The 23638-nt window shown below is 59.3% G+C and overlaps 1 pseudogene across 1 annotated transcript; it reads right to left on the bottom strand.

Annotated features, from left to right (window-relative positions):
* Positions 1–316: 316 nt before the first annotated feature.
* Positions 317–23510, bottom strand: LOC143642080 (putative RNA-binding protein 19; annotated as a pseudogene). Its single transcript, XR_013155575.1, has 12 exons — positions 23448–23510; positions 22552–22615; positions 20884–20965; positions 17850–18073; positions 16600–16729; positions 15909–16027; positions 15460–15556; positions 14409–14514; positions 13613–13812; positions 11586–11716; positions 1184–1293; positions 317–813 (listed from the first exon to the last, which is right to left on the bottom strand). The product of XR_013155575.1 is annotated as a putative RNA-binding protein 19 (transcript).
* Positions 23511–23638: the final 128 nt, after the last annotated feature.

Below are 23638 nucleotides of genomic sequence, written 5' to 3' on the forward strand. Positions count from 1 at the left end.
GGGGCTGCCATCCCCATCATCCTGCTTCAGCAGCAAGGAGGGGACGAGGGGGCGGTGGCGCTGGGCAGGAGCCGCCCTGGGTCCAGTGTCCCCACTGCGCCCAGGGCCAAGCCAGGCCACTGAGCGGCACCCACGCCCGGGAAGCGAGCTGAGCACTGGGGAGCCCTCCTCAAGACCCAGCCACCTTGGACACTGGACAAGGATCGGAACTTCATCCCCACAGACGTACAGAGCGAGCTGACGAGACCTGGGTCCCCGCCCAGTGGCCCCGATTAGGAAGCAGATGGAAGCGCGGGAACATCCTGAGCTTTACTCCTCGGCTCGCTGACTGTGGTCACCCCCAATGACAGAGCAACAACTGCGGCTCTAGGGTGGCCGGGCCTGTGGTCGACGGGCCAGGGTGGCTGCTGGGTCTCAGGTGCAGGCTGCGGCCTGGCCGTTTCTGCTGGGCAGCGTCTCACCCGCTGGCCAGCGCTGGTGCAGCCCCGCCATGAAAGCTCCCCTCAGGCTGCAGCGGGAGCGGACATGCTACACGCAGGTGCCCGGCTCTGGGCAAAGCCTGGGGTCTCTTCTGGCCAGGAGTGAGGTTTGTGATGTGTCCACAGCCCTGCTTGGGAGTGGACGCTGCTTGCATTGGTGACAGGCTTGGCTTGCAGCCTGAGGCCTCAGTAGCTGCTCGGAGGTGTCCCTGGAAGAATCCAGGGTTCCTGATCCCACTGATGTGGACATCTCTGGGCTGCCTGCTTTGTTAGTCCTTCTGCTAGTCTAATCACTCACTGGATGGACGTAGGTGGGAATTCTTGTACGGCAGCCCTGGCGGGAGAAAGGACAGAGGCTCCTACTTGTTCACCCCATGGGTGACCCTTTCATGGGCCGCCACCAGGGAACGAGGTGGCATAGGGGTCAGGGGGGCAAGGAAACTGGGTGGGGACCTCCCAACTGAGCTGGGGGTGCAGGGTCCTGGCTTCGTATTGCTGTGACCCCTGCATGGCTGCTCCCGCCCCTGCTCCCAGGGCACAGTGCAGGTGTGGGCTCAGTGTCACCCGCGAGGCACCTGCCACCAGGATGCCCAGGTGTGGGCATCAGGCCCTGGACAGAGGCTTCATCCCCATCCACCCTGGACCTGTGAGGTTGGGCGCACAGGGGTGGGGACACTGTCCCATCCCAGCCCCTGACCACCTACCTCTGTGCCAGCTCACAGCTGAAGTGTCTGCTCCTCGACGTCACGGTCACTGTCCTCCAGCTGCTCCAGGATCCCGTCCAACACCACAGACAGCTTCTTCTTCGGGGGCTCTGTGGGAGCCCAGATGCAGGAGAGGAGGACGCGGGGGCGGGGAGATGCAGGTCCAGGAGGACATAGACAGATGGGACATGCACAGGGAGGAGCAGGGGAGGCAAGGCAGGGGACATGGGGAGGGAAGGAGGGGAGAGGGAAGGCAACATGAGGAGAGGGAAGGGCAGGCGGCCTCTGTCCCCAGCTTCCCGGCCTCCCCGGCCTCCCCGGCCTCCCCGGCCACCCCGGCATCCTCTGTCCCCCCCCACACCCCCGCGGGCCTCCTCCATCTTCCCCCCCAACCCCCAACCCCCAACCCCGCAGACCTCCTCTGTCTCCCCCCACACACCCCCGCCTCCCCCCACACACCCCCGCCTCCCCCCACACACCCCCGCCTCCCCCCACACACCCCCGCCTCCCCCAACACAGCCCCTCAGGCCTCGTCCGTCTCCCCTCCTACCTCTTCCCTTCCCCAGGTCCCAGGCCAGTCAAGTACGCTCCAGGGCTGAGGAGAGTAGCAAAAGCCACTCCTCTGACTGGAGGCCAGAGGCTAATGGCGTAGGAAGTGGCTGGCACACAGTAGGAGCTCAAAATTAAATCTGGGTGCACAGCTGTAGAACCCAGGGACCCCAGGGACCCCAGGGGTGGTGCAGAGTGACGATGAGGAGCAGCTTTGGAGAAGCGGGGACATCTGGCTTGGGCTTTGATGCAGGCTTCTCCTGACGGAGCACCTACTGCGTGCCATGGCCCTGCTCCTCTTAACGGCCCACAGTAGGTGTACAGAGGGGGAGTGAACCAGACGGAGGTCTAAGGCTGTCCAGCTAGGAAGTGGCAGAGCATGGACCTGACCTCCAGTCACACTTAAGTCACGTCCTCTCTGCTTCTCACGACTCTGGTGCTGACCAGAGAAGAGCCAGGAGACCACAGCAGTCGGAGCGGAGGTGCTGGTTCCCTGGCCCTCCAGGTAGGAAACAGGGCAGGGAAGCTGAGCTCTGGGCTGCCTGCTCTGTTAGTCCTTTTGCTAGTCTAACCACTCATTGGTGGGCAGCCTCACTCAATTTAAGGCTTTCTTTGTACAGAGGCAGCCTGAAGAACCTCATGTGCTCAACTCTTCCTCCTCTTCCTCTTGAGTCTGCAGGGGCCTCATCCCCCCAGAGCCCTGGCCTCCTTCCACACTGGCCTGGGGACTCCCCAAGGGTGGTATCACAGTGCTTGGCCCAGGGTGGAATGTCTTGGTGCCCTTCCAGGGGCCCAGGGGGACTGACTGAGCCACCTCCCCCGTCTTACTGTCCGTCACTAAAGGGGACGTGGCCCTTTTGTCCTCTCCACGCTGTGGTCTCCGTAAGCCCCTGTCACCTTCTCTCTGGGAACCCCAATCTCTTAGGACCCCTCTGAACATGTGCCCCAGGCATCTGTGACCTAAGAGACCCCATGTCCTCTGGGCATCGCCTGAGCTGGCCCAGGCTGCAACAGGTGCCCACCTGGAGCCCTCGTCCAGCTCCCTGCCCACCCTGCCCAGCCCGCCCACCAACACGACAGCCTCCTTTGTCCTGTGCACCTCTGCGTCCCCATTCTGCGCCTGGCACTGGGTGGGCTCCCGAGTTCCCTGGGGTGAGTGGGCTCAGGTGGGGACACGCTGAGCTGCCCATGGGGAGGCAGAGGAGGGCTCAGCGGCTGCATCGACACTGTTGGCCATGGAGAGGGACAGGGGACAGGATGCAGGGCTGGCGGCCTCCTCCCCCTCCCTGCCGCTGCTCAAGGCCAGGGCCGCGCTGATCGCCAGCCTCTGAGATTGAATCCGCGGGCAGGTTATGGGCACCAGGAAATGGAAGGTGATGACACAGGCTGCGGCTGCCTGTGGGACATGCAGAACGCACACCAACTGGCACCTACACCTGCACCTGTGCCCCCTGCAGCTGCGTCAGGCGTCAACACAGAGGGCCCAGCCACTCCAACCTTGGGACAGTGCTTCCTAAGAGGAACCACAGGTCTTGGGGACCCAATTTCCAGCCTCTGTGGGGCGCTGCATGACCTAAGAGCCCTGTGTTCTGTGGCTCCTCCCAGGAGGATGGGCAGGAAGACGGGCCAGTTCAGGAGAAATTGAGGCTAAGGGACTCATTCTGGGCCTACAGAGGTTCAGAAAAGCCCAAGTACCCAAGATCTTGCTGTGGTCCTACAGTGACCAGCTGGGGACCGGGGAGCCCAAAGTCCCCAGGCCTCAGCCTCCCCATCTGTAAAATGATGAAGAAGAACACGGGGATCCTGGGTGGGTTCAGCCCAGCAGCGCAGCCCCTCTGAACACAGGGAGGACAGCAGCTGTCACCTGGCCCTTCCAGTGGAGAACACTCTAGCACCCACGACCCCACTGAGAACACTGCCCCCTCGTAGATGCCCACAGCAAGCTGCTCCTTAGGGGTGGCCACCTGCAGCCAGCGGAAAGCCGTGTGCTGTGTTCTGGGGCTGGTCTGCAGGCGGCGGCCCACGCCAGGTCTCTGCCTCCTGCTCTAGGAACACTGCCCCTCCCTCTTCAGACAGGAGACCAAGGCCCTGAGAGCTGGAAACACTGCCCAGGGCAGAGGGAGCGGCCAGGGCTGGGAGCTGCGATCCTTCCAGGGCCACAGGCAGAGGTGACCAAGGGACCTAAGGACCCTGGTGCACGGCCAGGCCCTGGTTCAAAAACGGAGGATTCCATGACGGCCGGAGCAGAACCCTAACCTCAGCCTGTGTGGCCATGCAGTCACCTGCCCAGGGGCCAGCTGTGTCCCAGAACCTCCTTCCTAGAAGAGGGAGACCACTGCCTTCCAGAAACCAGGACTCAAAGCAAGGTCACGCTAAGGAAGGCCACTGACATGGGATTGAGGCCACTAGGGACCTTTGCTGGCGCCAGGGCCTCCGCCAGAACTAGTGTCCAACAGCGCTCCTAGCACACTGGGCTGCAGGGACAATGAACGAGAGCATGGGGACATGCCCAGCCCAACCCCGAGGCCTCCCAAGTGCCCTCAGTCCTGGCCACCTCTGTCCCAGCACCGTCCCCACAAGTGCCCTGCTATGGAAGGCCATCATGTGAAACATGGGCAGAAGTGAGACCTGTCCAGCGAGTCCTTCAGCTCTGTGCACAGGGGCTGGTGCCCAAGGGCAGAGGCCCCAGAGCCTGCCCTGCACGCCCCCAGCCCACAGCCTCTCCGCTTGGGGGACTTTCAGGTGGAGACTAGGGAAGGGCACATGGCAGACCAGACAGGGACGTCTGGACCAAACCTCCTTTCTTATTTAGGAATCTGAAGCAACGTAGGTCTCTGGGTACATGCTGGGGGCTGAGGCCCCTTCTGCCCTGCCCCTGCTGTTGGGTGGAGTCTGCTGGAGCCACTGTGCGCTGGGGCCCTGCAGAGTCTGGGGCCCCCAGCTGTGACCACAGTGCCTTTGAGCAGGTGGCAGGGGCAGCAGAACTGGGGGCAGGTTCCCTAGAGCCTGACCCAAGGCAGCTAGGGAGGCTAGGAGGGTGGGACGTGACTAGGGAGGGAGGCAAGTGGGAAGGACTCGGTCCTGCCATTGATGGCAGGTCCTCCCGCCTGCTGCTCCTGCCAGATGCCTGATCTCATCTCAACCTCTGAACAGCTCCAGGGAGGGTGGCCATGCAGTGAGGGAAGGAGGAGGGTGATAGTCTGAGGTGCCTGAGGCCTGAGGGGACAGGGCTCCGGCTCAGGAGCTGGTTTCCCTACTGGGAAATGGGGCTGAGGACAAATCCCAGGCTCTGATGACCACGGGAACCGAGGATGGAAACAGCCCAGTCCCCTAGCCTGGCCCAGCATGCAGGACCACCAGATCGCCCCTGCGCCATCGGGAACCACGGTGCCTGCCTCATGAGCTCTGCACGGTCTGAAGCCAGGAGAAACCGAGGCCCAGGAAGCCAGTGGCCGGGCAGGGGGTGGGGCTGCTCTGCCCAGCCTGCGCCACGGTGTGTGGACTCTGAGCTTCCCACAGCAGTCCCTGAGCCACCCGCAATGACCCCAAGGAGGTGAGGGTCCGCAGGGCCTCTGGAGCCCGTCTGGGCATCACCAAGGATAGACTACTCACGGGTGGGAGCACAGCGAGGTCAAGTGCAGAGGGCCTTTGGGGCCAGGGAGCCTGCTGCGTGGGCTCCCTCCCGAGTCTCCACAGGCTCTGGGCCGTGGAGGGCCTGGGGCTGCCTGAAACAGTGGCACGTGGTGCCCCACACGGCACCTGGTAAAAACGACACGCTGGCGGAGGCACAGCGTCCCCACTCAGACCAACCAGGGGATGACAGGCCCTTCCAGACCCGGGAGGAAGAAAAAGGGTGGCAGAGAGGAGCCTTCCCAGCCCGGCTCTGGGTCGGACCAGCTGAAACCCTCAGCCGTCGTGGTGGTGGGGTCCTAGGCAGGACTTCCCTCCTCGTCTTTAGTCTCCCTGAGGGTGTAGGGACGGTGGCTGCTCCTCCCTCACAGGGCTGCGTGTGGCACAGGGGGACAGGTGCACAGAAGGCGCTGGCACAGACACAATAGCGAGAGCGTGCCACATGGGGGCTGGTGGTTCTTCCTACACCTGGGAGGGCAGCCTGCGGAACCAGCCTGACACAGAGCACCAGACTGTCCCCCACCCCTGAGGTCCTCCCCTGGCAGGTGACCTTTGCTGGCTGGTGGCTTTGTCTGAAATCTGGGGCTTCCCTGGAGGAGCCTCAGTCCTTGAGCAGGCTCACAGCGACCCCTGCTGTCCGCCACTCAGAACTGCCTCAAACCATCAGCCAGTGCCACCCAGGAGGCCTGGAGAGGGAGCAGGGAGTGGGAAGGGCCTGGTTCCCAGGTCTGGGAAACTCCTCCAGGACAATGCAGGGAGGGGATGCTCCTATAATTAAGTCCAGGAAACACTAAGTCCTGAAATAGGCAGGGAGCTTGAGATCAAAGAAAGTCCTTCCGCCCTCACTGCCCACCTTTATTCCTCTGGATAAGTGTCACCTAGAGGCACCAGGGAGCCTAGAGGAACTGTGTTTCCCAGGGACATTATTTCCTGATCCACACCCGCTGTTCTCAGCAGCCTGTGCTGAACTGGCAGGTCTTAAATTGGACTCTTTAAGCAGCAGACACCCAAGAACTGCCCCAATGTGGCTCAGAACCATGGGGACAGGCAGTGTCCCTGTGGCAGGCACAGAGCCAACAGCACGTCCAGCCTGATCTACCTGCTGCACTTCAGGGACAACTCCTCTCCTGGAATCCCCAGGCCTCGACCCTCCTACCACTAATGTGGCACTTAGCTGCCCTTCTTCGTGTCCCAAACTGGTCTGATGTGCTCAAGAACAGGGACGACAGAGGAGCTGCTGTGGGCCCCTGGGTCTTGCACTGGAGGCCTAACCCCAGGTCTCAGAATCTCACTTGAGATCAGCTCTTTGCATCAATAATCAAGTCAATCGAGGTCACTGGGGTGGGCCCTAAGCCAGTGTGACTGGTGCCCTTTAAAAGGTGTGTGGGGATCGAACCCAGGACAGGCCTACGCAGGAAAGCCCCCTGTGGGCACTGGGATACCATCACAGCCAAGGAGGGCTGGACAGGCCGCCCCTCCCCGCCTGGCCTTGGGCTTCTGGCTTCTGGCCTCCAGAACCCTAAGGCAGGCCGTCTTTGCTGATGAAGGCCCCAGGCGTGGCCCTCTGCTCCAGCAGCAAGAGCAGACGGAGGCAAGGGACTCTAACTTCTATGCCACAGAAGTGTCTGCTAAAACTCTCGGTGGCTGCCCACCAGGCCCTTCTGTCCCTGTGCCAGGCACAGAAGCCACTCTCAACGGGAGTCTGCCTCCCTTTCCAGGGCACCTCCCGCCTCAGCCTCTGCCACCAGGCTTCTTGGCCTCCCTGCCTCTAGACCCCGGTCTGACTGGGAGACCACAGTCCTGCCATGGCCCTCCTGGTACAGCCTCCTGCGCTGAAGCCACTAGCTCACATGTTCGCCGGCTACTGTGGGTGCCTGGGGACAGGGACCGCATCTCCTCTGGTCTACTGTCCTGGGTGCCCACTGCCTGGTGGCCCAGGGCCTATTGGGAATGAAGGAGCAGCAGACACTGTGGCCACACGCACAGGCACCCAGGACGGTATCGGGCTGACTCACACTGCACCCCACCAATTCTGCAAGGCCAAGGGCTGCTGGACGGGACTGCATGGCTGTGAAAAGAACAAAGGACCGTCCCTGCTCATGCTCTGAAGCCTCAGGGCTGGACAACACTCGGGCAGAGGCCAACAGCGTCAGGACACGGTCCAGGGCTAACAGAGGGGCCAAGAGGCCTATGCCTGCCCATAACCTACTGGCCAGGGAGGTGCAGGATTACCGACGTGGTGGAATGTTCTAGAAGTTCCATATTGGGGTCTTTTCCCTTGGAACTGAGGGGAAAGCCCACAATCCATCCTTTTTTGCTACGCCTGAGGATTTCCTGGGTGCCAAGGCATGGGAACAAGGGAGGCCTTGGGTGCTGATGGGTGCTGATGGGTGCTGCCCACCATGCACACAGCTCAGGACCACCTGAGGGCCTGTGAAGGCTCTGACCAGAGCCTGGGCCTAGGACCTCTCCAACAGCATGGCCGGGGTCTCCAGGAGAGGAGGGGCTGTTCTGCACAAGCCTGGACCCCCCCAGGTGTGGTCTCCCCAGAACCATGTCCTTCCAGGAGAACAGGGTACCTGCTTTGTTCTTCTTCCTGGAGACGCAGCAGCTCCTCATGGCCCCCACTTTGGAGAACACCTGGAAAGAGGAACACACAGCCCCTGCACTTCCAGGCCCTCCTACCACCTGCTCAGGCGCAGCTCCTTATGGGCTGCGTGCCCACCGCATGAACGGGGAGCCGGGGGCATGCAGACTGCCATCAGGTGCTACTCCTGGTGTGCTGGCCTCTGCCAGGCCCCCACGCCACCCACCCATCCAGTGACCCAAAGGCACATTCAGATGGGTGGCTGAGGGCCTGGGGACCTGCGATGCCAGGCAGACTCTGAGCCACCACGCAGCCCTGCCCAACACTGTCCCCCCAAGTTTGCCCTGTGGAGACCTGGGTCACTCTGAGGGGGTGAGTGATGGCCAGTCCCCCAGGCCTCCCGAGGCGGCAGCTAGACTGGTTCTTGCTTCACTTATAGAAGGAAGAACTGGGGCACGGAGCAGTTGAGGGGTTTGCTGCAGAAGCCAGGTGTCAGTCTGGACACATGGAGCCTAGTGACCCTAGGCCTGACCTCACTGCTCTCAGTGCTTAAAGCCAAAATAATTAAAAAACAACAACAAAAAACAAAACAACAACAAAAACCCTCTAAGTCACATCCCACTCTGTATTTCTCTTTCCCTTCTCTGTCTCCCTGGGGCCCGGCTGGGGACAGCTCCATGTGGCTCTGTCTGCATCTTGAGGACTAAAGACAGGCAGGCGCTCAGTACCGTCCACCAGGTGAGCGATGGGGAGCAGGAGGAGTGGGGACCCCAATGCACACACTCGCAGCAGGCAGGTGCGTCAAGCATGGGGCCCTGTACTGCAGGGTCTCACTGTCCCAGTCAGACCTTCAAACCACCCAATGGGAAGCTTCTACTCCTGTCTCATGACCTAGGCACAGACAGGCTACAGGACTCACCCACTTCAGGAGTGAGGCCAGGATCCAGACCCAAGAGGACTGACCCCAATCACGGCTCTACACTCAGGTGCTGGGACAGGAGTCCTGTGCGCTAGGTGTGCTTCTAATGAGCTGTGTGACTTCAGGACAGTGAAGCAGCCTCTCTGAAGCTCAGTCTCCAATCTGAACTAGATGGTCCTGGCTGGGCCTTCAGCTCCAGGGCCTTTACTCCTGAGGATGCTCTTGAGCTGCTGTTTGCGCATCACTGAGAAATGCTGATCCCTGATGTCCCACACCACGCCAGGAGTGACCGTGACACCACAAGGATCACAGCTGGCCCAAGAGACTCAAGGCCACCTGCCTGAGACACTGCTAGCTGCACCTCTAGAGGCCAAGCCAGGCATGGATGTCGGTGGCTGAGAGGCGGACTGTGGCACACAGGCAGATCCAGGGCTCGGGCTTCATTACAATCAGGTGCAGAATGTGTTTGCCGCCCCCTCGGGGCTCCTGCAGCCTCCAGCAGGGCTGTTATCAGTCCAAGCAGCTTTCCAGGACCCCCCCCCCCGCCCGCCCACCTGGAGCCCTTTATCTGGAGGTGCGGGTCTTGGTGGTGGGGAGATAACACGGCCACCCCCCTGGAGACCAGAACAGAGAGTGGAGCAGACCTGCCAGAGATGCCCTCCTGCCCCGCCCAGCCCAAGACATGGCGGGTCCCCCTCCTGTCATCCTGGGGAAGATGACATCTGGAACAACGGGCAGAGAGCAGGGTAGGGAGCAGCAGGGGAGAGGGCTCAGCTCAGCGGACCAGGACGGGGGGTTGTGTAGGCAACATGGACAGAAGAGAAAGACAGGCTCAGGGCGCTGACCCAGGAGGTGTCGTGAACCCAGCGGGTGGACGTCACACCACGTCCTGGAGCAGATCCAGGCTGAGGCCTCCTCTGTCATCCAGTGAGCAGAAGCCAGCCCCTCCAATGGTTGGACACTGTCAGGACACTCAACACCGACCTGAGGACGGGGACAGGGCCTCAAAACCAACTGGGGGACTGGGGACAGAGGAGCATTCTGACAGGGTCCAGACACGGGTGCCAAGAAGCCATTGTTCATGCTCTAGAGCCCGTATGCCCCCAAGGCCCCCCTCTGACACCACCTGTGACCAGCTGAGAGATGCTGGGGACAGTCGTCCACACCTGTCTTGGTCACCCTGGGCAGCAGCCACCGGTTACAGACAGGTGTTCCCACCACGTGGGGGTGTTGGTGGCCAGCAGGCTGCATCTCCCGCGTCCTCAGGAGGGTGCCTGGGCACCACTCTCTCTGTCAGGGTCAGAAACAGCCTGAGAGGAGGCAGCCAGCCCAGTCCCAGAGTGGCGGCCGAGGATGGCACTGCCCACGTCACCAGCATGGCGGCCAGTTCCCCAGCAGTGGCTCCTGAGTGGAAGGACGTGGAGGGCAGGCCAGCAGGCAGGGAGCAGGTGCCACTCTGCCCTCTGTCACTCCCGGGGCCTGGCACTCTGCAGGGTGCTGTGGTCAGCAAGGCAGATGCTGCTGTGGAGTGGACCCTCTGGTGGGAACAAACTCAGGCAGCAGCCAGCCGCGAGGGGCGGTCACCTCACGCGGCACAGACGGCCAGTCCTGAAGACCCACGGGAAGCGGACATGAGCCACGGGCATGCGGAAGGCCTGTGCTCAGAGAAGGCTGCGGAATCCAACCGACACTGGCTGACCAGAGACGACCTCCTCTACTTTTTTTTTTTAAAACCGTAAAACACTTTAATTTTTTGTAAATAAACGGGAACAACGAGGGTGGTAAGCAAGAGACGGTCTATCTTTAAGAGGAAAATCCTCATCTTAGTAAACTGAGCAAATGGAAGCCCTGTGTGTGTGGGGGGGTGGGCGGAAGGTAAAATCTTAACATCTGGGTCAAACAACCCAGTCCTCAGAACCTCCCTCCAGGTGTCTATTCTAAGACGTGGTCGTGGTCTCCAGACTACGTGGTTCCATGGGAAGCTGCCTGGCTCCTAGGGGCAGCTGGGGGACGGGGAGGGTCTCAGGTTTTGGCATCCTGACGGGGCGAGGGCCGGGGCCCAGCCATGACCTGCAGTGTGCACCACAGTCCTGAAGGACATCCTCATCCTGCCTCAAATGCCCCACTGTGAGGGGTACCCAGGGGGCTGGCACCCCTGTGGCTGGGGACACACATTGGTCTTTCCTTTCCTGCCTGGGCAGTCGCTGGACACCAGAGGGCGCTGAGCCACTCCAAGAACACACCCCCCAGCCCCTCAGCCACCTGTGGAGCTCTGGGCTTTCATGGGCTGTTCTGGGTATGAAGAGATCTAGGTCTTCTCCCCTTAACCGTTAGCTGACAAACTAAAAATATGCTACATTACGTTGCACTCCTAATTCTGATCTCTTTTTTTTTTTTTGGTACCAGGAACTGCAATCAGGGGTGCTTCACCACTGAGCCCCAGCCCAGCCCTATTTTGTGTTGTATTTAGAGACAGGGTCTCACTGAGGCTGCCTTTGAACTCAGGATCCTCCTGCCTCAGCCTCCTGAGCTGCTGGGGTGACAGGCGTGGGCCTCATCACCCGGCTCTGATGCTGTTTTTCAGGGATGTTTTAACACCTGCATAATCAGAGACCCAGACCCGCTGGTCTGCGGATTAACAAAGCCATAAAGCAGTGGTCTCCTGAACAGCTCCTGGCTCTCTGCCCACCCCTCGCCCGCCTGCCCAAGACATTGACCTGTTCTTGCCGGTTTCTGGCTCCACCATGTTTTTTTTCCGCAGATGCTTCTTGGGCTCTTTCCCCTGTGGGGCTGTGCTGGAGAAGACGCCAACTGGAGCCCACTCAAGATACAGGGGGACATGGTGGAACTGCAGAGGCAAAGGTGCCAACACTGTGGGTCCCTGTCACAGGACACAGCTGAGAGGGACTCAGTCCCATGTGCAGATGACGCGCTCCAGGGTCGAGAAGATGGGTGCTCGGCAGGGCAGAGGAGCCAGGATACGTGCAGCCCAGAACCCCAAGTGCTCTGGGTGCCTGAGGAAAACACTGGGGCCCAGGCTGAGAGGCAAAGGCCACATCTCTGTGGCCTTGACCTGCGGTGGGTTCCAGGTGCCCTGTGCGCTTTCTCTAATCAGAGGATGAAATGCGGACTGTGACAAGGGGAGGAACTGCTAGCACAGGGCAGTTCCAGGGGAAGTCAGCGGGTCGCAAAGCCAAGAGCGTTCGTGTTGCCGTTCAGAGGTGACCTGTGTGCCAGGGGTTTCTTAAAAAAGGTTGAGACAGCCACTGCTAACAGCCACCTCAGTAGAAGGCCCCTGGGTAGCTATAGGGCAGGGTGGGAGGGAGACTTGTCAACTTACAGCCTTTGGGACTCCTTTAAAATTTCATACTGCATTCAAGCCTCAAAGATTAATTATATCCAGGGGGAAAAAAAAGCAGCCAGGCGCGGTGATGCACACCTGTAATCCCAGCGGCTTGGGAGGCTGAGGCAGGAGGATAGCAAGTTTGAGGTTAGCAAGTTCGAGATCAGCCTCTACAACTTGGTGAGGCCTTAAGCAACTTAATGAGACCCTGTCTCAAAATAAAATATAAAAAAGGGCTGGGGACGTGGTTCAGTGGGTAAACACCCCTGGGCTCAATCCTTGGTATAAAAAGAAAAAGAAAAAAATGTGCTTGGGAGGGAGAGGGAGCAACCTGGGGGTCGGACAGTTGGCGGTGCCACTTAGGAGCTGTGCAGCTTCAGGTCACTGGGCCTCAGTCGAGGCTGCTGAGAGCAGTCAGTGAAAAAACACCTGTCAGAGTCAAAGGGGAGGCTGTGCCTGGACAGTGCCTTCGCCATTGTCCACTCTGGTGATGGGACTCCTTCCCGAAGCAGCGGGGAAGGAAGGGGTGGCTGCAGTCCAGGCACAGCTCCTGGCCGGGCCATCAGAGACATTGCAATTTCACGGGACAGGCTCTCACCAAGCCCTGATGGTGCAGTGGGCAGGGCCCCAGCTGGGAACCCCCCAGGGCTGGAGGGGGCCAAGAAGGCCTGCCTGCTGGTGACTGGGGACCACGGCCTGCAAAGCATCAAGAGGCCTGGCAGACAAATGACCTGTGGTGGGTGAAAGGTGACTTCCCAAGAGATGGCCATCTAGGCCCCCAAGACCTATCAGTGCATCCGCTGCAAGTACAATCAAGACCTGAGATGGTCCAGGGTTATCTGGGTGGGCTATAAGCCCAGGAGAGGGATCTGGGACCAAGAAGAAGGCCACGTAAAGACGGGGCAGGGACGGGAGTGGCTCAGGGAGCTGACGGATGCCAGGAGCCCAGCAGTGGGCAAAGGCAGGACAGGTCCTCCCCAGAGCCCTTGGAAGCCCTGGCCACACCCTGCTCTTGTACGCCTGCCTGCCTGCCAGCTCTGTGACAGGTGCACTGTGTGGTCTTAGGCCACCTGGCTCACGGCCACCTGTCATGGAGACCCAGAGACCCCTGTGCTGCGGATACACGCGTGTGCACACACGGACTGCCCTGCATGCAAGACCGGCCGCAGCTCACCACAGTCATGGACAGCATCACAGCCAACCAGGGAGACCCAAGTCGGGGCAGGAAAGGAAGGCCGAGGATGGCTGGAGCTGGGCAGGGGCCCAGGGAGATTCCTGTAGCGCCCTCAGGGAGGGCTGGGGGCGGGACCAGCACCAAGGTGGAGCCAGGCTGAGCACATGCTGGGCAGTGGGCACACCAGCTCCCGGGCCCTTTCCCTGCAGCAGCTCCCAGCGGCCTACCTTGGAATAGGCCAGGTGTCAGAAGGTCTTGCGGGCCTCTAGGGGCTCCAGGAACTCCACGATGACAGTGACGCCACCCTCGGGCAGCAGCACACAGTCCAGGCTCCCAAAACGGCCAAAGGTCTCCTGCACTCAGCCGCCAGGGTGCCTGCCGGGAGGTTCTTGGCCAGAATCACAGTCTTGCTTCGTTCTGCTGCCCCCTGCAGGGAGGAGAGGCCATGTGAGGGCCAGCAGCAGGGCTCTTCAGCTGGACACTGGCACTGACCTGGTGGTCTCTAGTCAAGGTGCACACCTGGGGGCTCAGTGGCCAGTCACCTGGGAGGACCCAGGAGGCGCCACCCGCTGGCTCCACAGCCAACAGGCACTCCGCTGAGGGCGAAGGCACAAGGCGCCCAGTGAGAACCCCGGGATCAAATCCCAGCCCCAGCTGAGTCACCAGATCCTGACAGTGACTGACCACAGCCCCGCTGGACCTCCCAGGCGCCCTGCCACTGGGGAGTAATCGAGATCGGCACCTCAGCGTGGAGGGCTCTTCCTGGCACTGAGGACCACCTGCGGCCACAGGCGTGGGAAGCAGAAACAGCGAGGAGCCCGTGCCCCCAGGAGCAGCCCACTGCCCACAGGAGCTGGCTGTCCCTGTCCTTGGGAGGGGCAACTCTGAGGTTGAGCCCTAGGTTTGGATCCAGTCACCACAGGACCCCCCCACACCCCCAGCCTCCCCTGAGGCCATCCCCAGCTCTGCAGCAGCAGCAATCGACTCCCCAGAGGTGGGGTCAGCGGGGCAGCAGGCACCCACCTGGCTGAAAGAGTCCAGGCTGACGCCATTGTCGATGAGGAAGCACTTCTTAGACCAGCTGAGTCTCCCTGAGGGCTACATGCACTGCCACGCTGCCCTTGGTCTCCTGTGGGGAGAGGAAAGGAGGCCGGGCCCGTCAAGCAGGGTCTAGCCAGTTGGGCAGGCCCAGCGGGGAGGGGATTCAGGGTGCTCTCGCCCACCTGCACTGAGGTGGGGCCCATGCTCTGGCGCTACACCAGCTCTCTGCCCTCCGCAGCCACGCATCCCCACCCACCCTGGGGCTCTTCCCTTCCCACAGTGGGCAGGTCTCTGTGAGGCTCCTCTTGCAGCCCTGGGGCTTCTGCATGCGCTGACCTTGACCCCATTACAGCAGTCCTTGCTTCTGTCACCTCCCCACCCCCCCCACTTTCCTGCCACAGGCCCCCCAAACCCTCCTCTCTTCCCCTGCCTCCTCTAGTGGCACTACAAGGTGGGACCTCTGTCCTGGCACTGCTAAGCCCCAGTGCTCAGAGGGCACGGGTGGGGCCTGAGCGGCTGTGGCTGTCCCTCCAACTCAGGCCAGGCTGCCCTCCCCAGCCCAGCAGCCACAAGCCACCACAGGTCCAGGCACCTGAAGTGTGGCATGTTCAGATCCAGGTTGTGCTACCCACAAAATACAGTGGAATGGGGGAAAGAAGGGAGGAAACACAGTGTGGCTTTTTATGTTGCTCACGTCAAAGTGACGAGGCTCTAGACGTCAAGTTGAAGACGGTGTCTCGTTAAGACTAGTTTTGCCAGTTTCTTTGTACACTCGTGGCCACTGGGACGCTCACAATTACACGCAGGGCTGGCCTTCTACCTCCAACGGACAGCGCTGACCCTAGTGCCGTGAGGGAGGGTAAAGGACAATGGAGAAAGCAGCTAATGGGCAGAACCAAGGGACGTCCTTTGCCAAGTGGCTGAAAAACACTCTGGGGTTTGCTTGAATCGACCCCAGCAGAGGGCGATGGTGGACAGCATTTGGAAGGAAGTCTGTGGACTCAACGCGCACAAGACACTCGGGCTCACTCACGTGGTCGAACACTTGGCTCTTGGTGGCACTGTACTTCTGCACGATGGCATCGGCCACAGCATTGGGCCCCATGAACAGTGTGTTCCAGTTGTGGGAGCTGAGGGCAGGGGCAGACAGAATGGGTCAGGCTGGGACCAACACGGGCCTCTCGCAGACACCAAAACTGCCATGAGCCTCGCCGGCCTTCCCCGCCCCCTGCCAGCTCTCCTGTCCTGGGCGAGCACCCGGCCTACAGTGAGGCCGCAAACCCAAGCCCTGACAAGCGTCGGCATCTGCCCTGTGCCAGGGACCCAGCCCTTGGTGACACCTCAGAACCTATGCTGGCACAGTCCCGCTCTCCCAATGTGCAGCGGGGACACTGAGGCCCTGAAGGCCCCACCCTACAGAGGGAAAGGGCCCGGGCCGCAGAGCCTGGACGGGTGCAGAGGCCACGCAGGGCGGACAAGGACCTGGAGCTGCGGGCTTTGTCCTCGGACGCCTTCTTCTTCTTGTAGGAGGAGCCGGGGACGTCGGTGTCCTCACTGGCTTCCTTCCTGATGGTGGACGGCAGCACGTGCAGCATCCTGCCCTGAGGGGACAGAGCAGGAGGTAAGCGGAGCCCCGCCCTCCATTGTGTCCCCTCCTCATAAGCCAGCTGGACTCAGCACTGAGCCCTGATGGGAGACAGGGACGGCAGGCAGAAAGCCACGAGGTCACTCTCCATCCAGCTGAGGCTGGGGGTACCTGACACAGCCACGCCAAGGGGATTGTACCCCTCTGTGAGCACCCCACGGGCCCTGACTCCCCCAGCGGACCCAGCATAGGTGTCACTTTTAGCTGCACACGGCAGGGGCCAGTCTGGCCCAGTGCTTGCGAGACCAATATGCCATAAGCAGATGGATGGAGGAGCACTAGAGATGGCCTGGCCTGGGCCTGTGCACACTGCAGGGGGACACTGGGAGAGCAGCAGCTCCCTGGTTCCTCAGGGCCACCCACACGCCCCAGCAAGCTCCCCTCTCACAGTCGTCCCTTCAAGTAGTTCACTGGGGGCGACTGCATGGCAGGTCACTGTGGGTCCTGGGACCCAGAACGTGGACACGCGCCTTGCGTGGCCTTCTCCGTCGCCAGGCTCAGTGACCCAGTGCCCACAAGCCACCTCACCCGGAACACCTGTTCGTCCACGTCCACGTAGGCCTTCACCGCGAGCTCAGGGAACATAAAGGTGACAAAGGCGAAACCCTGGGCTTCCTGGTCAGGCTGTCGATGGGGTAGTGGACCTCCGACAGGGGACCTGAGGACAGGGGAGGCGTCAGCCTGCTGGAGCTGGAGCTGGGGCTGACCTCAGGTTGAGAAAGGGCCGGGCACTAAAGGGTCGGTCACATGAACACAGAACAGCTGCGCTGTGCCAGCCACCAGGCCCAAGGTCAAGGGCATCATTTCATAGTCCCTCATGCCTACTAAGTGGGGGAGGAGGGGCACTTGGCTCCATCCCGCTTCACATGCAGCCTGCCCTGGGCCGGTCACCTCACCCACTCAGGACTCCTCCTCTCGCCTGTACATGGCATCACAGTCTCCAAACGCAGGGTGGCCTCAAAGGTCCAAGAGTCAATGTGTGGTTACTACTCAACACCGGCTACACTTAGTGCCACAGAAGTGTTTGTGACTCTGTCCTACTCAGAGGACACTGTCTGCAGTGGACACTCTGAACACCAGGGTGTGACCGCGTCCCCTCTGTGGGTCTTCCTCTTCCCAAATGGGCACTTGGAGCCTATGGACAATCCCTCTTCTGTCCTGCGCAGCACTGTTGTGTGGCCAGGGCACCAGCCTGTGTGGGAGGACCTGGGGAGCAGGACAGCATGGCCAGACCTTCAGGTCCCATGTGGAACCTCTGTGGATGTCACGCTGTCTCTGATGCTCCATGTCCAGGTCAGCCTCCCAAGAGACAGGGGCTCGGGCACCACTTCCAGACGGTGCCCCTTGAGCCACCCCTCCCCACAGACTCGGCCCAATGTGGCCGAGAGCAACTACAGGCCTGCAACTTCCCAGTCTAAGAAGTAACGACCAAGGCAAGAACAAAGGGCCCTGGCTGTGGCCTCCTCTCTGAAGCTCATTTGGATGGAAGGCGAGAAAGGACAGCCTTCCCAGGCAGAGGAGCACTGCAGGTATTGGGGGCTGTGCTGCCAGTGGATCCCATCACCCAGCAGCCAAGGAAGCCCAAGAAAACACCTCCACCTCTCCAGCTCGGTGCTTGGAGAGAGAGTGAGAATCCCAGCTCTGCGGGCATTGGGGCTGTGCATGTAATCCCAGCGGCTTGGGAGGCTGGGGCAGGAGGATCAAGGCCAGCCTCATTGACCTACCAAGACCCCATCTCAAAGTCAGGGAGCCCGGGACACAGCGCCGCGCCTCCTTACCCAGGTACTCCCAATTGCACTTCAGGGCTCTCTTCACCTCCTCTTCGCTACTGAAATCCTCAAAGACGTAGCCTGAGAGGAGACCACGACAAGGTAACTGCCTGCCCTGCCGATGCTCCGAGTCAGAGGACGTGGGCACCTGGCTAGGTGCAGAAAGCGGGAGCCACCGCGGCACAGGCTGACCCCCGACCTGGCCACCCTTTGGAGGAGCACTCAGCACCCAACTGGCATTGTGGGTAAAGGTGCAAAAACCAGGCCCCTTCTGCCTTCCTCTCAGCCTCACCCCTTCCCTGACCATGTTCTGCAGAGAAGAAATGCTCACGATGGCCGCTGTGACCCAGCCCAGCACTGGAGGGTCACCTCCACACAACCCTGCCTGCAGCTCCAGAGGCCAGGACTACACAGCAACAAGCAGGTGCGGAGGCCTCCACAGCCTCAACCTCACTGGGCCTTGACCCATGAAGCCACCAAGCAGCACCCCGTCTACACCACCACAATCTCCCCCAGCCTCCCCCACCAGCCCACACAAGCAAAAGCCTCCAATGCCTCCAGCTGCCAGCGGCCCTCCCTGCACTGGCCAGCCTGCCTTTCTAAACCCGAGGCTGTCCTAAGCCCTGAGCCACCACTGGGCCCAGGCTTCCCCCCACTTACTGCAGCCCCAGGGCCCAGCCCAGCTCCCGCCCCCACACTTCCACCTGGGTCATTTGCTGCCCTCAACAGCATCATGCTCAGGTGCTGGCTCTCTCCAGCACCAGGGCCTCCAAGATGCTGTCCCTGAGCCCCAACCAGGCAGGTACCTTCCTCCTGGCTTCCTGCCTGGTCTCTGAGGTGCCATGAACCAGTGGCCCTGCCACCAGCACCAACACCCTCAGCTGCTCTCTGAGTGTGCCCAGTGCTCACACCATCCGGGGCTGACCCTGACCCCTCCTAACTGCACGACAGGTCTGACCCCTTATGTAGACGAGGAAAGAATGCTTAGTTCCTATCCTAGGTCACAGGGCTCCTAAGTGGCTGGCTGGGCTGTGAACCTGGGCAGGGGCTCTGTCCCCCGCCCCTCATACTGCCCTCTGCTGAGCTCCAGCAATAATGGCTGCCTGAATGATCAGCCTGGTGAGCTGGGCGGGAGAGCTGGGGAGGGACGAGACCCGACACAGCAAGGGCACTGGACCACCCCGACGCAGGAGCACCTTTCTCCTTGGGTGCCAGCTCAGCCAAACCTGACCACTCTGCCCAGGTGGCCTCTTCCTGCCAAGGCACTCCCAACCCCAGGGTCCAGACATCCAGTGGCCACAGAGCCTTAGTATAGTTCTCTGAGATGTGGCTATTCTGCCAGCGGACATCTGGGGAGATGTGGTCTGGGACAAAACCACGCATGCGCAGAGAGGTAGAGCACTGCCCACCCATAGAGCTGCCCATGGACTTAGCCCAGCAAACCCAGACCTGCGGGCATCTACCTGAACAGAACAGGGGAACCTACCAGAACAGTGGAGGAGAGAATTCTGAGACTATACACCAGGCTGCCAGAGGCAAGGATGACACAGATCCGCGTCTTGACCAGTTAGCCACATCCACAGAACTGAGGACGCCAAAGAGGAGAAGGGACAAGGCTGCCTTGGGACCTTCCCAACCATGTGGCCAGCTTTCCCTTGCACATTTGCCCAGCTCCCAGGCCTTACCTGTCTTGTTCCTGTGTGCATTTCTCACTATTCAAATGGCCACTGGTTTCAGGGGCACTAGGAATTAAAGAACATTTTTCTGCAAAGACAAGTTTTGTCTCTTATCAGTTCCCCAAGAAACCATGCAACCAGATAAAGAGATAAGGAGCAAAGTGTTGGATTAGAAAAGATAACGAAGTGGTCATGGTTTTTCTCTTTCCTTTAAGTCACACTCATCTCTCCCACACCATAAAGTAAAAAAAAAAAAAAAAAAAAAAAGGGAAAAAAACTGAAGAAGAAACGAATAATGTAATTATAAAATAGTAACATTAGCAGCACCGTTTTAAGGCATTACATCTGGTCTTTTGTTCCTAAGGAATTTTTTTTTTTTTTTTTTTTGGCTTTCCTCACTTCTCTTTAAAGCAGGGATATTTGTCTACGTTAATCACAGTGACAACCCTAAAGTTCCTTCTTACCTACTCCCTTCTTTGAACATGTGTGAGATTTAAACACATTTTAAAAAATATGTGAACATTCAGGGTGTGAAATTATAACAAATACTAAAAAGTACAAATTAGGAAACCAAACTGGTTCCTAATTCCGAGGCCAGCTCACTCTTCCTGGCTCCTTCTGCAAATCAAAAGCCGCAGATCCATTTCCCAACTGGGCACTGGGGGAAGCCCTTGAGGCCCCGCCCTGATGTAGCTTGCCCTACAAAGTGACAGAAGGACAGAAGGACACATCTGGGCGCTCCAGGTCAGTGGAAAAAGCCCAGCCAAGTTCTGAGCTTTCACGTTACTGCATCCAAGTTTGTAATTACTAGATTCTTTCCAAACCTTCCCCTGCCCAGAGGAAAGCCAGCATGGTGGGTCACACACAGCTAGGTTCCTCTGGGGATGAAGCCATGTCCTGCTCCACACCTGGCCTTTTCCACTGGCCATGGCACCTTGGGGGTCTTCCCTGTCATCATGTTCCTTTCTGTGATACGTCATCTTACACCATTTTCACGTGTTCCCGTGAGTTAACCCAGGTTTAACCTGGCACTGGTGACATTTTGGGCTAGTGACTCTTTGCTGTAGGGGCTGTCCTGTGTGTGGCAGGGCTCAGGCAGCACACCTGGTCTCTGCCCACTAGAGGCTAGCAGCCCCCCTACAGATGTCACCATCAAGAGCACCTCTGACCACGGCCAGATGTTGCGCAGGGGCAGACCACTCCCCTCCGAGAACCTAGGACACATCACTTCCCCAGAAATGGAGCTTCAGGGTTGATTTGGGTTTTGTTCTTATCAATGACTGCAAATCAACACGTTGAGTTATAACTAATAACAGGAAGACTGCAAGAACGTTCCGGTATCCAGGCTCTGATGTGCCGGGATTCACCTGGGGGCAAAGCCCTGGCCAGGCACCAGCTCCTCAAAGGCCTGGATGTCCGTAATGTTGCCGGGCAGCTCCACGCGGCCCTCTAAAAGACAAGAAAATGTTTATTGCCAAATATGAACGATGCGTACCATTTTGGAAAGTGAAAAATGTGAACTCCAGTTTTGATTTTGCTTTTTGATAATCATGACAGAATCCAAACATGTGCACTGGCCACCCCAGTTCTTGTTCTTTGAAAACCTTTTGTTCTTTGTTTTGTTTTTCTGTTGGGTCATAAATCCTTCATAAAAATCTCTGTAAGTTACAGAAACTAGACTCTCTGTTAGGCTATGAACCACTGTGACTTCATGACAGCTGCTGGCTTCCAGAGCTTTGGGCTGGTGGGTAGGTAATCAACCCATTTTTTTTTTTCTTTTTTCCCACAAAACTTTACAAATTGCTTAGAAAGAAACTTTTTCAGCTCAAATCCTTGATGTATCTGAACCTGATTTCATCAGGAGGAGTAGGGCAGGGGTTCATTTTTTCTTCAAAAAAAGTTAACTAGGCCAGGCACAGTGGGCAGGCCAGTAATCCCAGTGGCTCTGGAGGATGAGGTAGGAGGATCACAAGTTCAAAGCCAGCCTCAGCGACTTAGTGAGACCCTGTCTCAAAACATAAAACGGTGTGAGGATGTGGCTCATTAGTTACATGCCTTGGGGTTCAATACTGGTACCCCCCCCAAAAAAACTGACCCCTAATCACAAGGAATTGCTTCAGTATTTCTAACAGCATAAATTATAAGTAGCTCCCATGTCCACTTTATGAGATCAGGAAAGTGTAACAAGGCGTCTCCTGAGGAAGGAAGACTACACAACAAGGCAGTGGTGGGCAGCAAGTGCGGTCCTGCTGCAGGGACACTGCAAACCAAAATGGGAATGAGAAACCAGACCAGTGTCAGTGCACCGGAAAAAGCATCTAAGAAGGCATGTCCCAAAGTATCAGTGGTTGCCACTGGATGCGACACAGGAATGCTGAGCAGGGTTGCCCACTGTGCCAAGGACAGTTGGCACCTCCAGCTCTAGTCCTTTGACCTTCAGTAATTGTATTACACCCTGGCACCCCATCTGGCTACACTCCAGCTTTCAGCTCAGTGTGGACTGTAACCCACATGGTCGTCCCAGTTGTAGGTGACTTTCACATTCTAGTCACGTAGCTGTGTCCTTTAGAATTTCCTCTGGTGAGCTTCTCTGACTGTCACAGGAGGGAAATAAAGCAAGGTCCTCTGCTGGCGCAGACCTAGACAGGCTAGCTGCAGTGCGTGCTCTGTCTGGCCTGTGGCCTGTTTCTGGAAATAGTGTTGAGCCAGACTGCAGCAATATCTACACCCTAACCTGTGTCTGAGATGGCTGCCCCTACGGCAGCAGGGTGAGGGCTCCCAACAGAGACCACACTGACCACTCGGCCTTCCCAGGCCCCAGCCCTTTTTTTTTAGTTGTAGACAGCCATCTGGTTTCCTTCCCTGAAGTCATCTGTCAGCCCTCTGGGCCTCATATTCCTCTTGCTCTGGACCCTAAGATACTAAAGGCCTCAGGCAACAGAAGCTCCCCTCCCACCCCCCCACCCCACCCCACCCCACCCCACCCCACCCCCGTCTGTGCCCGCAGGTGATCTTCCTGCCCTCAGAGCACCTACCTCTGTGACACTGGTTCACAGTGTGGGCCGTGGTGGGTTCCTTCTGCTTTGCTGGTTTCTCTGTCTGAACAAAGAGAAACCACCACAGTGGATTCCCTGGGGCAGTGGTGGCAGGGGACAGACTGGGACATGGCAGCTCTAGGAGTGGAGGCTACGGGGTAGCACGAGAGTGCCGCATCTGTGCCTGCCACGGGCTCAGGGTGCAGGCACAGGTGGAGGTGGCGGCTGCGGGGTCTCCATTTGCCTCTGAGGGCGGTAGCCAGGGCTCAGGGCACCATGGCCAGGCAAGCAGTGCCCCAGGCCATCAAAGGCCAGGGGAGATGGGAGGAGCCCCAGGGCAGAGACCTGGCTACCACTGATGTCTGCTTGCCTGGTGACACACAGGTGCTGCGAGGAGGTCCCTTCCGGATGAGGATCAGAGAGGCCTGTGGAGCTGCAGCACCCTCGGGCCCAGCAGTCACACAGGGTCAGAGCTGAGAGCTGAACCCTTCGCCCTCTGACCTCCCTGGACAGGGACAGGGTGGGCATTAGAAAGGAGGATGGAGAAGAGCAAGGGGAAGAGGAGGCAGCAGACGGAGCCCCTTCTTCTTGTTGGAGCTTCCAAGGAAGGAACTGGGACGCAGGCCCTGTGTCCGGAGGACAGGGCTCCAGGTGGGAGTCGCGTCCACCTTTACAATCTCAACTTCATAGCCTGACAGACCCGGGCCTGGGGCCTGACCTGTCACTTCCCTTCTCTGGGCTTCAGTTTTCTTACCTATAAATTGGAGGCAGGAGAATGCCTGCTGAGTGACTGTGATGGCATCCAGTGACAGCAGGCTTGTCCATAAACGAGGAGCCCACCCACACCTGCCTGCCTTGTGACTGGACACCAAGTAACTCAGCCGTCACCACCTCACTCGTGCCCAGAGCCCCGGCAGGCCACCCCTCCCTTCTAGCAGGCAATGAGCCCGGGAGTGCATGGCGGGTTGCTGGGCTTTCCTCCATGTCACACCCCCAGCCGTGGGGCCACACCCCCAGACAGGCACACAACCCCCTCTGTCCCTCCTGCAGGCATGTACCTAGGCTCCAGGCTCCTGAGGCCTCCCCC

The sequence above is a fragment of the Callospermophilus lateralis genome, chromosome 1, assembly GCF_048772815.1.
Source record: "Callospermophilus lateralis isolate mCalLat2 chromosome 1, mCalLat2.hap1, whole genome shotgun sequence".
NCBI classification, from domain to species: domain Eukaryota; kingdom Metazoa; phylum Chordata; class Mammalia; order Rodentia; family Sciuridae; genus Callospermophilus; species Callospermophilus lateralis.